Source organism: Cyrtonyx montezumae, unplaced genomic scaffold (assembly GCF_038088225.1).
Source record: "Cyrtonyx montezumae isolate F1298 unplaced genomic scaffold, pur_monq_1.0 scaffold_3, whole genome shotgun sequence".
NCBI classification, from domain to species: domain Eukaryota; kingdom Metazoa; phylum Chordata; class Aves; order Galliformes; family Odontophoridae; genus Cyrtonyx; species Cyrtonyx montezumae.
In genome coordinates this window covers 121,747,423-121,761,710 of record NW_027072034.1, presented here as the reverse complement: position 1 = coordinate 121,761,710, position 14,288 = coordinate 121,747,423, and the positions used below count along the sequence as shown (strand labels likewise).

At 39.2% G+C, this 14,288-nt stretch overlaps 1 protein-coding gene across 2 annotated transcripts in view; it reads right to left on the bottom strand.

Moving 5' to 3' along the window:
* PPFIA2 (PTPRF interacting protein alpha 2) overlaps positions 1–2,698 on the bottom strand; it is a 290,565-nt gene extending 287,867 nt beyond the window's left edge. For both annotated transcript variants that reach the window (XM_065743219.1, XM_065743221.1), the window contains exon 1: positions 2,494–2,698. The gene's annotated coding sequence lies outside the window, so the exon portion shown is untranslated. The remainder of the gene's footprint in view (positions 1–2,493) is intronic.
* Positions 2,699–14,288: the final 11,590 nt, after the last annotated feature.

The following is a 14,288-nucleotide window of genomic DNA, read 5'->3' as shown; positions in this document are numbered from 1 at the left end:
TTCACAATAAATAGCCTGACTTGCCTGATATGCATAGTTAAGACTAAGCTTGAATGTTGCGAGTCATCCAAAACAAAAAGATGACTTCTTAAATGTGTTTTTCTTTAAACAAAAACAAAAAAACAAAAAACATTGACACTGAACTTAATATCTCTGCATTAAAAAGTTAGCACTTTCTACCAGGTACTCTAAGTGGAAGTAAAACAATCCCTCTGTACAATATACATTTATTTTCAGTCACCGATAGTTGACTGTTAATACACAAACACTTTATTACATTTCTTAGGGAACACAGAGTAGACATGACAACTCCCTTGCTCAGGAAGAACACCAAGTGCTCTAAACTTTGAGGAACTTCAATAGGTAACTGAAATCAGGTAGCACCTTACAACTATCTTGGAAACCCCTGAGAAGTTTTGAAGAGGAAGCAGGATACAGGCACATACACAATCCCTAGAAAACAAATGACACTTAGGCAATGTAGTATTCTTAGAATTCTTCTTATTGGAAGCAAATAAGCTAATTGAAACCTAAGAACTTATTTTAATTGTATTTCTAGATCTGAAATGATCAGGTATACATACATACATACCCATATATATATATATACACAATGGCAGCATGCAAAGCAGCACATTAAAGTTCTCTAAATACACTCTTTTCCTCTTCATTGTATGTCTACTACAGAATGTGTGCAAAAATCTATTCAAGGTTGATTGGTTCCTATTTCAGTCTTTTCTCCAATCATTTGCATGGAGGCTAATCCAAGAACTGCTTAAGTTCATGGCAGTTCTATCATGAACCTCAGTGAGTTTGCATATATCTATAAATACAGTTAAAAGTCACTAGTGTAAGCAAGCCTAGACTACCTGCCATTTTACTACCTCTGAACAGGAGCATAAAAATCACAGATGTATCTTATGCTTGACTAGTGAGCATGCTAGATGTTATTAGACTAATGCTTACAATATTACATGAAATCCTGACCAGGTTTCCTCTCTAATCACAAAGCATTTAACTGGTAAAAAACAACCACTGTTTGAAATGATCTGTTTTGTGAGAGGGGAAAGAATGCATTCCAGTGTCATTTTATTAAAGATTTTTAAGGTTGCAGCCAATGCATACTGTTAGGAGCATGATGTCTCCATCAAGAGACTGAGTAGTCAATTAGGAAATCTGCAGCTCAGATGAGTGAATGGACAAAAAACTGCTGCCAACAGCATAGTATATGCCTACCCTTAGTTATATGAAGCATTACCAAATGAACTGTCAATTCTCATGTATCTTCTATCTACAGATGATAATCATGTATGAACCAGGTTGAAAGTCCATCCCCAATACCTACTTTTTCTAAAACTACTTGAATTATCTGTGCCAATAGGCTACAAAGGTGAAAAATGACAGATCTGTCCTTTCCTCTTACTGGACCCCACCCTATTTGCCATCTCTTGTCTCGTTTGTCCAGGAGCCCGGGAACTACTTATTTTTTAAAAAGTGAATGCTGTAAGAAACATCTCAACATTCTCATGTAGGCTGGGAGTAATTCACCAGCTAGACTTCCTTCAATGTGGCAAGCTCTGAGAATGAGACAACACAATACCACTTGGCTTCTGCCTGACAAAGCCTCTTCGGCAAGTATGCATCTTGCTCACCTTGAAGGCTATCACCTTAGATGTGAATCTAATTTTAATCCTTCATCTTTTTGTCCATAATGGGTATTAAAAGCTTGCTTTCTGTATACTCAGCTACATGGTTTGCACACCAAGGTTGAGGAGTCATTTCAAGTTACTTATAATTTTGCTGCAAGAAAGAGAAGTGGAAATTTAACTACCATATATTCTAGCCTGTCCATAGTGACATCAGCTTGAAAACTCACTTCATTGGATCATTCTGGATATTTTACATTTACACGTTGTTGTTTTTTTTTTCTTTTCTTTTTTCTTTTTTTAATGGTTAAACACACACAGTGACTGATAAAATCAGTTATTTCTGTAATTGTGCCTTTTCAAATATTCACAGCGAGACTGCTCTAAAGGAGAACAGCATTAATTCCATAAGGAAAATCCTTCCTATTGTCTGAGTTGCATTACACACATATTCCTCCTCCTAGTTAACTCCTTACCTTCCAGCCTTCACTAAACTATGATATCACCTTTAACAGAAGCATCCTGCACTTCTGCACAGGAGGGGTGATCATCAACAGCACCTTAAAGAAAAGACTCGTTCCAGCTGTTTGTTCTTTATCATCCCTCGGCCACACATCTCCCTCAATCATATATATATGTATATATATATTAAAAACAATAATAATAAAAAAGTTGACTTCGTGATTTTTACTCCGAAATTCCCCAACTCCCATCACAGAAACACATTTAAATCATACAACACATGCAGCAAGAGGCAGATTGCAACCTTTTGCATTTGCACCTCACCTCCCAGAGGGCGTGGGGGCTAGGGAGGGAAGGTCTAGCTCACAAATAAAGGGTTCGGTACCTAGTGTCTTTTATTTCGGCGTCTGCTATTGCACTTGATCAGTGATAACCGCAGTCTGCACCGGCTCCGAGCGGAGACTCACGCAGCCGAGCACTCCCGGACCATCTTCCTAGCAATGGTGATACCGGCGTTGCTCCGAGAAACCCGCAGCCCTCGCACTCGTCCTTCGGCACGACCGGCTGCTCGGCACCTCAGCATTTTCTTCGGTCACTTCGTCAGCAGGCAGGAGGAGAAGCATCCATAGGAAAAATGGCATATTACAAATTTTGCTTTGAGAAGCAGAGCTCGGCTCAGACCATTGTCAGGAGCGGGGGGGGGAGGGGGGGGGGAGCGGCTCTTAAAGCTCCAGCAGCCTCTTTCAAGCAACGGCATCTTTGCAGCTGGAGGCGAGACAGCACGGGGGGAGGGGCCGGGAAGGATACATCTTTCTTTTATTTCTCATCTTTTGTTACACTTAACGGAGCGATATCCGGCTCCTCGGCTTCTTCAGTACCTCCCTGGCTCATTATGCTTTCGTGCATGACTCAAGTTCACGCGCACGCACGACTGCACGATAAGAAGCGAAGGCGACGTTCAGCTTCGCAGAGAAAAGTCCCCACAGCTCCGGAGCCGGGCTGCCCGGCCACGCCAATGCCCCCAGCCCCTCCATGTCCACGCGTGGCGGTGGGAGCTCCCCCAGCCCGTATGATCTGTGATTTCAAGCGCTGAGACGAACGGCGGTACGTCTCATCTAATCGGATACACGGCGTAATCATCAGCCGTAATCCGGCCGTGACAAAGCAGTGATAATATCTGCCGTAATCTGAACGGCCCGGGAGTGTTCGGAAACGCCACGCGTGGGTGAGCGCCCTCCAGCCCGGGGATGCCTGTTGGGGTTGCCGGGCTGGGCGCTGCTCGGCGGCGGGGACTTCCCCTGGAAGCGGCTGCAGTGGTTTCCACCGCTCCTTAAATAAATTCTGAAGTAATCGCGTCTGCTGCCCCTGCTTCACGCACTCGGTTCCCACGGTGCAGCCGCTGCTTCGTGTGGAGCTCACTTCCTCACGCCCAGAGGAATGAAAGAAATAATAGGTAAGAAATAAAAGCATAAAACATAAAGGGACGCCTCCTGTCCCCTGCTGCCCCGCGCGTCGGTGGCAGTCCTCAGGGGACAGTGGGAGAGTGAATGGATAAGTACCAGAAAGCGATTAAAAATCGAGATTTCCAAACTGTTAATTTGAAATCAAGTTCCTCACGGGTTGAGGACTAGATCTGCAAGCTTTGTCCTTGTACAGAGGATTTCAGAAGAGGCGCTTTGTGCACACAGCATGGATGGTGTTGCTTCAGGAGGTCGAGTTCACTGGTCCCCTCAGCCAACCTAGCAAGGTAGTGCAGTGGCAGCAGTGCACTTTGTGCACGCAGTCTGCATGAAGCACCTCTGCAGCTTCTCCAGCCTGCCCTGCTGCTCAGTCCTGAGTGAAAAATGAGAATGCATGCATGTATATACATATATATATGTGTGTGTGTGAGCAATCAACCGAGAACAGTTGCCAATGTGGACATTACAGGGATTATTGAGAGCACAGAATCCTAGAATCATTAAAGCTGGAAAAGACAAATGTGATAATCAAAACCTGTCCCCACCATGCACACTAAACCATGTCCCTCACTGCCACATCCACACGTTTCTTAAACAGTTCCAGGGATGGTGACTCCACCCCCCACCCCCCTCCCTTAGCAACCTGTTCCAAAGCATTACCACTCTTTCTGAGAAGAAATTTTTCCTAATATCCAACCTGAACCTCCCCTGACACAACTTAAGGCCATTATCTCTTTTCCTATTTCTAGTTACCTGGGAACAGAGGCTAACATCCACCTCACTACAGTCTCCTTTCAGGGAGTTGTAAAGAGCAATGAGATCTTCCAAGCCTCCTCCAGACTGAACCATCCCATCTGCTCAGCTGCTCCTCATTAGATTGAGTTCCACACTCTTCACCCGCTTTGTTGCCTTTCTATGTACACATGGTTTGTCATCTGTCACTAAATTACCCACAGACTCCCCACAAAAAGTCTGAGAAGGCACTCCTGACAGCAGGCACGTTTTGCAGCAAGACACCTTCAAAGAAGGGCATAACTCATTATTATTTGTTTCTTTTTTCCAGGGTAAAGCACATGACTTCATTGTGCAATAAGGCATGTAGGCCAGAGCAGATCTTTTAGTTTAAGGCTGTCAAGAAGTCAATACTGCTGTTTTAGAATAGCATCTGCATACATGGAAATATCACTCGTTTCTTTAAAGTATTGGCTGAGTGACATGAATAATATTTTTCCTTCTTCCCCTAATTCAGACTGCAACTTATTGATTAAAACATTTGCCAACCACGTTGGAGAGCTCAATGTCCTTCTTTACCCAAGGTGGTTGTTTTCAGCACCCGGCTTAGAAAAGATCCCAGTTGTTCCACAGAGCTGACTATTTGCACAGCTGTATCTGGCAGCCCTCATTTGTTGTCATTTGATTTATAAAGATTGGTAAAATGCTTTGGGAAGTCTGTTGGCTCCTTGGCTCCTCATGGCTGTCCTCTCTCCTGCCTTCTGCTTGCTAAAGCAAAAACCCAGCACAGAAAGTCTATTACCACTGCTCATAGTATTGTCCTAATTGACCTGCTGCCCTTTGCTTCCCAGTTGCCAGATTCACAGATGAGTAAGTGACCTTTACACTGTAAAAGTATCGTCTTTTACAGTGCTGAGGTTGCTGCATAGTGCAGAAACTGCCAATTAGTACCTGTGCTTTGTGGTACCAATTTAAACAGAAGCCTCCTTCTATTCAAGCCTCTAGGCTTTTGAGGTCAATGGGATAGAAGAAAAAGGAAAAACTAAAGAATGGCATGTGAATAACAAGGGAACAAACGCAAAAAGCAGAATGGAACAAGTCCTTTGGGCTTTATCATAATAAGGGAATGCTTCCTATAGCACAGGGCATCTTTGGTAACTCCTACTGCATGGATGATTTTAATCAGGAGCATAAGAGCATAATGATATGTTATGAAAGCTCTATTAGGGAAAGGTACAGAATGATGAACTCAGCCTTTCCTTGAGGGGAATTTGATCATGAGATCTCCAAAACACAGTTTTGCTTATCCAAATTTCGAGCATGACAACCAAATCTAATAATTGCCCCAAAATATGAAATGCTCAGTCTGACAGCTGGCACTGGTATTCAGCATGTTAAATTGTATGGGACAAGTGAAGTGGGTAAAGAGGTTAGTCTATACTCTTTGTTACCATAGGAAGCTCCCCTTACAATCCACCAGGTTGTTTTAAATAAGAGAGTGTAATCATATGATAGAATATTTTAAAGATGTCTGAAAATTGGCTTTCTTCCCTGTGTAAAGTCTTGCCATGGGTCTTTCTCTTATGCTGTCTCACACAAAGAGAAAGAGGAGGCTGATAAAATCTTTGGTGTGAACAGAGTGAAAGGGTGAAAGAGGGAACTGACACCACCATCATAGTCTCAAGGAATAAATGTACAGAGCTGTGAGAAAGCAACTTGGAAAATATTTTGCCTTTACTTTGAAGACATATAGGATAAACTGACAAGCAGTAATGGTTGCAAAGATATATGATGTGATCAAAGCAACAAGATGAGAAAGTGTTTCCTGTAGCCTTGTTTTGAATAATATTGATGATACTGCACTTTATTTATTAAAGTCTGGCAACAGCTACTACAGCATGATGAAGGCCTGCATAAGATTTTTAGATGAAGATGGAAAAAGGAGAACCTGTCTTAGAAATATTATGTTGGAAGAAGAAAAACTAGTCAAGGTTTAGAAACAGTCATCTCTTGATCAAGAAATTATAAGGGTCTAAGAGAAGAGCAGAAAAATGAAGTTCAGTTGATCTTGACAGAGGGTGGAAAAAAGAAATGTAATATTGTGTGAACAAATTACATGCCAATGTAACTGCAGTTATAATTCCAATTGTACACTACAATTACATTCATGCTTATTTCCCAAAGGTTCTCTGTATTTCCTTGGTTTCAATTTCTTACCTTTTTCATCTGTGGATTTTACCTGCCATAACTTGATTACTGCTGTGATTTTTTTTTTGTTGTTGTTGTCTTCCTTTCCTTTCCTTTCCTTTCCTTTCCTTTCCTTTCCTTTCCTTTCCTTTCCTTTCCTTTCCTTTCCTTTCCTTTCCTTTCCTTCCCTTCCCTTCCCTTCCCTTCCCTTCCCTTCCCTTCCCTTCCCTTCCCTTCCCTTCCCTTCCCTTCCCTTCCCTTCCCTTCCCTTCCCTTCCCTTCCCTTCCCTTCCCTTCCCTTCCCTTCCCTTTCCTTCCCTTCCCTTCTCCCCTTTTCCCTTCCTTTTCCCCTTCCCTTTTCCCTTTTTTCCCTTTTTTCCCTTTTTTCCCTTTTTTCCCTTTTTTCCCTTTTTTCCCTTTTTTCCCTTTTTTCCCTTTTTTCCCTTTTTTTCCCCTTTTCCCTTTTTTTCCCCTTTTTTTCCCTTTTTCCCTTTTCCCTTTTTTCCCTTTTCCTTTTTTCCCTTTCCCTTTCCCTCTCTTTTTTTCCTTGCTTTCCTTGCTTTTTTTTTCCTTTTTTTTCCTTTTTTCCTTTCTCTTCTTTTCTTTCCAGGACACTGTCATAAATCTGTTTTTCTTACACAAAATGTCCCACATGTGGCCTCAAAAATCACCATGATAACTTTAAAAACATCTCACTGCAGATGTATGATAGGGGTAAGGAGAGATTTAAAACACAGGCATAATTTTAGTTTAGATATAAATTGTTCAAAGCCATCTAAAGACCAATAAAAGAGAAGCCTGGGAATTTGACAGTATAGTTAGCACCTTTCTGCATGGTTGAAAGTCTTCAGCTGGGAAAAGAAAGCTTTTATCTCTGTCTCAATTTGATCTGCAGAGCTGACTCATATTTTACAATAAGGAATGGCTGATTGGCCCAGGATCTTCTGGTCATACTACACTCCTTCAGAATATTTTTTTTCTGGAGACATGATTTCAGGACTGATAAAGACCCACTCAAAAATCTTGGTTACTCACATACTTCCCTATGAGTGCTGAAATATGAAGGGGAAATTTTCTGTGACCTGACAGAGTAAAATTGAGAGCATTGTCTCAGAGCAGGCATTGCACTCTTTTTCTTGTGTTTTATGTTTCTTGGTGAAATATTGCTTGCAAACAAAGTGGTATAAGTGAGTAAACATTTAAATTCAGTGTGCTACTGAAATATTGAGGTATAATTAAAAAAAATCACACTACTGTTGGTACCATAAGAAATGAATTGGCCCCTGGCTGTCATGAGAGAAGCTAGCTGTGCTGTCAGATTCTTTAAAGTATTTCATTATTTTTTATTATCTTCAAAACATAGGTGCAAGCAGTGAATTGCATGAAGCTGGTGACATAATTTTTCCTTTTGTCTTGTTTGCATTTTCTTTGCAAATTAATCTCAATTGGTCTTTGTCAATGACATGGAGTAGATCTGACTGGGTAACAGTGATGTCTGTAAAAGTCAGTGAAACCCATGCGTTTTAGAGAGAAAATTACATCCTGTGCATATTGCTCAGCTAACAAGCCTCTTTCCCATACAATGGATATGTAAAAAGCATGCAGATTCTCAAATAGCAAGAAACAGTGCATCACAGTTTTAAAGATACTTCAAACTTTTTAAAAATTTGTAACCATAATGGATTTCTTAAAGGTCACTCAATTTGTAATCCACATCATCACATAGTGTGAGTTAAAGGAGGAACAAATTCCGAAGGGAAGCACAAGTACTACAACATAGATGTTGAGTAGAGGAATCAGTGAGGAAGAACATGACCCATAACTGATGCCAAAGAGAGATCTTATCTATAAGAATCAGTGCAGTCTATACCATCTGCAATCATTGTCTTGTCTGGATCTTCTACATGTGAATGAATCAGACCTCCTTAAACTAAAACCTCGCAAAGCAGAATTCAGATGAAAATTTCCATCACTGAATTACCAGTAAACCCCATCTCAGCATAACATTACATCAGCTACTTAGACTTTCAGAGCTTTTCATTCTAGATTTCAAGCACTCTGTTTATTATTTAAGGTCTAGCTAATACACTTAACAAAAAGCTCACTTCTTAAAAACCAAATGGACAGAACTTGATGGAGGTTAGAATATCTTGTAGTCAAAGAATAAGAAACTTTTCTTGAAATAGTTTTTAATACAGAACAGCAACAACACAGTGCATTGAATCCAGATTCTGCTGTAAAGAACTGGGATGAAATTCTGGCACCACATAGGAATGGGTTTTAGCTTCAAACTTCGCGTAGTGTGATGTTTAAATGTGCAGACCTTTTTAATTACCAAAACAGTTGGTATTTGCTTTTCTTTCATGAGTTTGAACAACTTGATAAGTTGCCTTCCAGAATAATTTTTGAGTGTAGCAAATGATTATCGTTTTCTCAGCCTCCCCAACCTGCCCCAGGCCCAGGATCCCGCATCAGCCTGGAGTCTGTCAGCCCCTGCCCTGGTTAGCTCCCCACAGCCCTGCTATAGTTGACCATGGGCCCCACTCAGACTCCTGTGGCCCCAGTTCCTTGTCCTCAGGGACGTGCCTGGTGCTGGGGCTGCCCCCTGCTCCTGTCTGCCTGCATTTGGCTGGGGGCTGCTGCCCTAAAGAAGCCCACAGACCACCCGTCCCTGCTGCATCATGGCAGCTGCTCTGTGCATTCTTCCTTACAAGACATTCTCAAATAATCTTTACTGTTTAACTTTACCACTTTTCTTGAAGTACTATGTTGCATAAAATGTTAAACATATTGTAATGTAAGAAATGAAATTTTATGGCAGCTCTCCTAAAGCACTCAACAGATTGTCTATATTTTAAACTGCACTTGTCTGCCAATTTACCACACATTATTTTTACAAATAAGTTCATACTGAGTGTACACAAAGACTGAATGCTTTAAATAGTGAGCTACGTAAATGAGGAACAAACAAAAGAGGCTGAAGTACATGCAGATTTCATGCTTTTTGATTTGTTTTGCAAGAGTGCATTTAAGGTGAATGAGCTTTGTCTCAGCAAAGTGCATGTTCTTACACTGTGAGGTGTGAGGTGTTACTGACTGTATTTGTCAGGCCATGGTCCTGTTACTGGCCCATTCAGCAAGTCCCCAGTGCTTCATGACAGATTCCTGCTATGGCACAGACAGTGCAACATAACTCAGTGGTTTTTGAAGAATGCTTTCAGGGCAAGCCAGGCATTAGCTTGAGGGCACTTCTCTGCCTTTCACCTCCAGAGACATCTCTTCCTGTCATTGTTACTAGGCAGCACGTAGCACTAGCAATATACGGAGTTGAGCAATGTGCAGCCCTGTTATGTCCAGGAGGAAGGATGGATAAGGAGGCCTCTCACCTCCCAGTCTCACTCACAGTGTCAGAGTGTGACATGGCAGAACGCGTTCACAGGGCTGCGAGGTCCACACTTGCCCGACTCCATCTGTCTGTGACAGTTTTCAGAACTTCTTTTTCAGGTTTTCTACATGCATCGCTGTATTTGTTACATTTTCAAGACTTCTTTTGTAGCATAGTGGAGCCTGAGAATTTCAGATTTTGTTTAAAAATAAATTTACTCTCAAGCAATCTTATAACTATGGGACTAGAAGTGATTGCATGTCAAACCTGTAGTTTAACTAGGTTGAACTAGAGAAGAGGAAGGAGACAGAATAAGGACAACTGGCGTGGTGCTTGTGGAAAAGAAAAAAAGTGTATTCTTTCATATTGCTTTGTTTTCCTTTTAAAGATAGCTCAGTACTTCTGAACATGAATGATGCAGTTCCAAGAAGACTGAAAGTGCAATCTCAGCTTGGGAGAATTTGGGAGAAAAATAAAAATAGTTAAGCCTTTCTCCTAACTTCTCTGCATGAACAGTGAAATCCACAGCAAGTAGATTAGCCTAAACAGAAATGGCCTCAGTGTTGTTAAACATCAGCTCCATAAGGCAAAGTATTCAAATCAGGAGAGAACACACTGGCAGTCAGTCTGTGATTCTGAGGCTCCTGTAAGCACGCCATTTGTCTCTGCAGCCCAGATCTCTGCAGATGGTAAGCAGAAGCACCTATGTCAGAAACTGTAAACATTTATTAATTTGGTGGAATGGTATATATACAGACAGATAAATCTTGTTTTACTTAGTTAACATTCTGACCATATGCGAATACCATGATTTTCAGAGTACCAATTCTTTTGATCCATCATATTCATTTATTATTTATTTGTTCTTTATAGATAAAACATATGTTAATGCAAACTCTCATAATAGCAGATTTAAAAAATATAAAATGGTACAAAATATCTATACTGATACTCTGTGTATTTTTGTCTTTGTTTGGAATTTCATCCAAGTGCTTCAATTTTTATGCTTTTTACTATATTAATTTTATTTACTGCTCACTCAGTATTTTAGAAAGTAAAGATTCCTTCATGTGTTTATTTTCCTTCTGAAAACATCCCTCAATTGTTTTTTATTTCATTCTATTAATACTTGCCGTTATATCTAAAGCAGATATCAACTGTGGGGATTAAAAGTCTAGTTTTCCAAGTTGCAGATATATTAAAATGACTTGCTATAAAATGCATATTTGGGAATGAATGTAGTTTAAATCATTTGAATTCATCCAAAACTGCTTGTTAGATCAAATGACTGAAAGAAAATATTTGATGAATATACACAATACTGATGATTGTACTAAAAATTATCTGTATACGTTTATGCTGTTTTAGATTTCAACTGCCACATGATGCAGTCTTGATCATTTCTGAGTATTTTGCAAAGCATTAGGAAATCATTTAAAGCAAACAGTGTTTTCAGGCATGTGATTTTTTTTATAGTGATTTGGGAATGTCCTGGAAATAATGAGAACTATAATATACTCCAGTAAGTTTTCTGTATTCCTTATGAGAGACATTCTGTCATGTAGGATTCAGATCTATCTTGCTAGCATAAAGACCTGCTGTTTTTCTCTTTGCCTTTAAAATGGTGTACTAACAATAGAAATACTCACAGATGAAACCATGGTTACTGTGGAAATAAGTTGTATCTGAATCACTGTGAATTTCTTTTCATTTTTGTTGTGTCCTTCATGTAGGCATGTATCCAGCATCTAAAGTACTAGCAGTTGCTTTGGTATTTAGAGGAGGAGGGAGGAAGAGGGGGAGCTTGGTTATATTTAATTATGCTCTCCTTTTGAGAAAAAGAATTCAAATAGGAGTTCAAAAAGTCTAAATATGGCCTTGAAACTCTTCAGCAAGTGGGTAAAGAACAGAAGGAAACATGCCAACTTGACATACCTTCTTTTTGAATGACGTATCAGTTGTCCTTCCTTCTGTATCACTGATATAAAGCAAAACCAAATCAGTATATGCACTAGCCACTTTTATCCCTGGAGTCAGGGCCAGACCAAAAATCAATGAAAGCATTCTCCAGGTAAAATACTAACCAGTAGGAGTTTAAATGTGTCAGAAAATGATTCTAGATGGTCAGCAAATAAAGCATCAGATGTATCACTTTTCAAAACAAATTAATCATCTCTTTCCAGTGTATTTATATCTTCTGCACCAAGACAGCAAATAGAGCAGAAAACAAAATCTTTCATATTCAAATTTTACTGAACACAGGATGACACTTACAGCTACAGGGCTTGAATTTCATTTTCATGTACTTTTATATCACACTGCATAGTACTTGGACATAGTTTTTGAATAAATACTGAGGCATTAACCACTCCTCTTGAAGTTGAGGAGTCTTATTGTGAAGTAAAAGTGAACCTTTAATAGAAAATTGTTACAGCTGTGTGAAGCTTCGCACTATGTTGGTCCTATTGGTATTTTTAGAGGAAAACAAAACATTCATTGCCACTTCTAACTTTTACATTACACCTTTTTTTTTTTTTCCCAATGAAGTAGCGTAACACTATCCAACAGTCTTATGATTAATAAACACTGGGATGCACTTGAAGCAGTACAACAACACAGTACGTTAAGATTAAAAAAGCAATTTTGACACACACAAAAAAATGGAGAACATATAAAGAGCAAATTCCTGATATCAAAAAACCTGAGTGATCCATCCTTCAAAGGAATGAATTCAGGCCTCTCCAGAAAGATTTTGAGCAATTGAGGAGTGCTTCTGTACCTGTGGGAAATGTATATTTTTATATTCCTCTTTTTTCTAAAGTAGTATTATAAATTTATTTTCATATATTTATTTAGTGTGCTTTAGACAGTGATATTGTGCACCCTTCAAGAACGTAGCACTGGAATTATTTTGATCTCTGAAAAAACTGATTTCACATGAACACAGAAGATCCAAATCCATCTTAATCAAGTGAGGGGTGGGGAAGGCATGAATGTATCTACCTTTAATTCCAGCTCTTGTTTTGTGCTCATGCACAGAATTGAGTGAGTACTTCATGAGTACTGATTTGGTTTGTAAAATCAACAGACAGTGCTAATACAGCTTTCTAGTGACTACAGGGAGGACTGAAAATAAAGCTGTAGGATAAAAGTAAGCTGCAAAAAAGGGATAATGACAAATACCAAATTGAATTAATAGAAAACAGTAGAAAAAGACCTGAAGTAAGAAGGGCAACAAGAAAGAAAAATGGAAGTAGCTCTAAAAAAAAAGAAAGAAGTAACAAGGAAGTGTGACAGTGTGGTAAGGCCTATTTTCTGATGCAGTCTAGCAGTTGAGGTTTTATAAGCAGTGAGTTACTTCAGGAAGGCACTGTTCATTCTTTTTCTTTAAAAATAAAAATAAAAATCTACAGACAAGACAATGTGAGCATACATAGAAAAGGCTTCATTCCAGCAAGAAAAATAAAATGCAAAGGCAAATGAAATTGTTAATGTCTGGTCTTGTAACCTGTAATTCAGTCAAAGTTTGTGATCTGATAAGAAATGATCAACAGTCTTGGAAGTACCTCTATAAAAATACCATTACAGCTATTACGTTTGATGACAATACTTAACATCCCATGTCAAATGAGCAATGCTTGAAACCTAGAAAGTGTTAGATAATGCTAGGAGAATGATAAAGTCTATTCTCGTAGATCAGTAAGCAAGTAGTGGTATTTCCTTGAGTCATTATATTAACAATAATAAATATTTACTAGTGTAAATAAAGGCCATGTATAGATATAGAAGCTGAACTGATTTAAATAAAATTACACCTCATATCTATCTTCAACAAAACCAAATCCAAACCAAGATCATATAAAGGGCTCTTAATGCTTGCAAATATAATAAGACCGTATCTAAGAATAAAGTTGGAAAGCAATCTGAAACAAAGACCCACACCTCAGTTAAAGAAGAAAAATATTTAAACTCTATAATGCAAAGTTTTTTCGTGGCTTCAGGAAAAAAAGATTAATTAATTAATTAATGGGCTACAAACTATACTTTAGGTTTAAGTCAGCTTCATTACTAAATATTCTGATGTTAATTATTCTCTTAGTCATGTTGACATACTTTGGAATTGAAAGCAGGCATGGGCATTTCTTAACAGTGACTAACTCCCTCACGTTAGCAAGAGTCACAATAGAAATAAATTTGGGTCCGTGTGTTTTATGCTTATGTGCAGCTGGAAGAAATACTTCCAAATCTTACAATTTTCTGCAGTTCATAAATCACAACAGGCTCCCTGTAAGTGTGTGGGAGTGATCTGGAACAGAAATCAGATTTTTTAATCACAGGAAACCTGCTATTTATTTCTAGAGCAGGTTCCTTTCTGCCATGTTTCACAAATTGTACAGATGGCTTTATTTCGATGTG